Genomic DNA, 3196 nt, shown 5'->3' on the forward strand with positions numbered 1-3196 from the left:
AATTTTTGACTTATTGTAGAGATGAGGTCTCACCAAGTTGCCCAGGCGGGTCTTGAACCCTCAGGCTCAGGCAATCCACTCACCAATTGTTTTTCTAAGGTAGATCTGATGCCTTATGGATTTGTTCAGCTTGGGTCCTGGGGGACATGGTCAAGGTCAATACTGCAAGTTGGACCAGGTGTGGTGGCTCACACCCGTAATCCCAGAATTTTGGGAGGCCTAGGTGGGTGGATTGCTCGAGCCCATGAGTTTGGGACCAGCCTAGGCAACATAGAGAGACCTCATATCTTCAAAAATATCAAAAAAATTAACCAGGTGTGGTGGCATGCACCTGTAGTCCCAACAATTTAGGAAGCTGAGGCAGAAGGATTGCCCAAGCCAAGAGACTGAGGCTGCAGTGAGCCGTGATGTGGCCATTGCACTCCAAACTGGGCAACAGAGTGAGAGCCCAACTTAAAAAAAAAATACTGCCTCATCCTGCTGCTTGGAGTCCTGTTTACAGTGGCCTTAATTAAAGCTGTATGTGACAAATTGAGCAGATTTGGTTCCTGCCTCTGTTGATCAGATTAATAAGATTTGCCAATGATGTGGTGTACTTATGGGAAAATTCACCAAAAGCCAAGAAAGTGTAGAAATGGGAAGTTGGAGCCAGGCCTGGTGGTGCGTGCCTGTAGTCCCAGCTACTTGGGAGGTCAAGGCAGAAAGATTACTTGAGCCCAGGGGTTTGAGGCTGGAGTGGGCTATGAACTTGCCACTACACTCCAGCCTGGGTGACAGAGTGAGACCCTGTCTCAAAAATAATAAAAATAAGCCGGGCACAGTGTGGTTCATGCCTGTAATTCCAACACTCTGGAAGGCTGAGGTGAGAGAATTCCCCGAGCCTAGGAGTTTGAAGCCAGCCTGGGCAACTTGATGAGAACTCGTCTCTACAAAAAATCAAAAAATTAGCCAGGCGTGGTGGGGCGTGCCTGTAGTTCCAGTTATTTGGAAGACTGAGATGGAAGAATCGCCTGAGCCTAGCAGGTTGAGGCTGCAATAGCTGTGAGCTTAGCACTGCACTCCAGCCTGGGTGACAGAGGGAGACTTTGACTCAAATAATCATAATAATCATAATAATTTAAAAGGGCCGGGCTTGGTGGCTCAGCCTGTAATCCCAGCACTTTGGGAGGCCGGGGCGAGTGAATTGCCTGAGCCCATGGGTTCGAGACCCGCCCGGGCAACTTGGGGAGACCTCGTCTCTACAATAAATCCAAAACCAGCCGGGCGTGGGTAGCACGCGCCTATAGTTCTGCCTACTTGGAAGGCTGAGGTGGAGGGATCGCCAGAGCCCAGCAGTTCGAGGCTGTGGTGGCCATGAGCGTGCCACTGCACTCTAGTCTGGGCAACAGAGTGAGACTCCAACTCAAAAAAAAAAAATAATAAGCAACATCATCATCATAATTTAAAAGGAGGAGTGGGTGTTATTGTAAATTAATTCTCCAAGGGTCTCTCGAGTTTCTGCACATTTTGCACGTGGGCCACTGATTGGCTTCGCTCTAAACTCTCTTTCCAGGGATGTTTGTATAGTGAACAGCCATGGAAGATGGGAAGACTGTCTCCCTCTTGAGTAAAGGCGTGCTTCCTGGCTTTGGTTCTCTCCCATAGCGCAATCTACTCTGAGTGCAGGCATCTACCTGGGCCCACCCGCACGACCCCATGGCACCTGGGGAGGAGGGAAGCTGATGTAAGTTTCCTGATGCTTACACTGTCTGCTCTGCGTAATAGGAAGTCCTTTGTCTCTGATCCAGGCTCTCCTGTCTTCTGTCAACAGCCGTGAGCCTGTGACAGGCTCCCTTGTTAGCTTGCAAATGGGGTAAAACCTTAGCCCCTGTTGTTGTTTGTTTTATTAATGATGGCCATTCTTACAGGGTAAGACAGGTGGTAACAACAGATGCTGGCGAGGATGTGGAGAAAATGGAATGCTTCTACACTGCTGGTGGGAATGCAAACTGGTGCAGCCTCTTTGGAAGACAGTGTGGTGATTCCTGAAAGAACTAGAAATTGACCTTCCATATGACCCAGCAATTCCCCTGTTGGGAATATACCCGGAGGAACTCAAATCATTTCACCAAAAAGATACCGGCACACATTATGTTTGCTGCAGCGCTATTCACAATAGGAAAAACATGGAGCCAACCGTGTTACCCAGCAAAGCTGGACTGGATTAAAAAAATGTGGTACATATACACGATGGAATATTATGCAGCCATAAAGAAGGACAAATATATGGGCTTTGCAGCAACTTGGTTGGATTTGGAGTCGATCATACTCAGTGATTTGTCACAGAAACGAAGAACAGAGTTCCATATGTTCTCACTCACAAACGTACCTTGAACAATTATAATGCTATAAGAAAGCGATTGGCAGTGGTGGGAAACTGTCAAGGGGCGGGGTGGGATTGGCAGTTGAGAGAAACTGCCAGGGGAGGGAGGGGTATACCTCAACAACCTGTATGATCAATGTCTATATACCTAACCCTGAAATGTACCCCACATCTTTATAATAAAAATTTTAAAAATAATAAATTTGACTACCTTAAAAAAAAAAAACCTTAGCCCATTCACAGTCCTGGATGCAGAGGGTCCTCATGGGTGTCAGTGGGAAAACCTATTCCCAGCAGTTGTGGGGGACAGGCCAGGTGTCTGGGGAGCCGTGGAATTGGGCTCCTTCAGACCCTTCCCTCGCCCACAGGGTTTATCACCCCTTCATGTGAGCCAATCCAACATCTGTCCCCCTTGTGGCACTGATGACACAGCTGTGGTAAGGCCCTTTCCTGGGTGACAGGGCCCACAAGGGCAGCTCAACTGCAGGCCCTCTGGACTGGCTCATTTGATGAGTCAGGTTCACACGGCAATGAGTGATCTCTGTGCCTCTGAAAAACACAAAAACGTAACTTGGATCTTTGTGTGTTCACGCTAACAGGCACTGAAAAGGGGTCTCTTTTCTTTTTCATTTTTCTTTTTTTTTTTTTTCACGGCGATGTGAATTTACCTGACATTTCTGTAAAACAGGAAAGGGCTGGATGATAGAATGATGAAAAATAATTATACTCAGCCAGGTGCGGTGGCTCACACCTGTAATCCCAGCACTTTGGGAAGCTGAGGCAAGAGGATTGCCTGAGCCCAGGGGTTCAAGACCAGCCTGGGCAACTTGGCGA

This window comes from Carlito syrichta, unplaced genomic scaffold (assembly GCF_000164805.1).
Source record: "Carlito syrichta isolate Samal-C Ts95f unplaced genomic scaffold, Tarsius_syrichta-2.0.1 Scaffold154564, whole genome shotgun sequence".
Classification (NCBI taxonomy): Eukaryota; Metazoa; Chordata; class Mammalia; order Primates; family Tarsiidae; genus Carlito; species Carlito syrichta.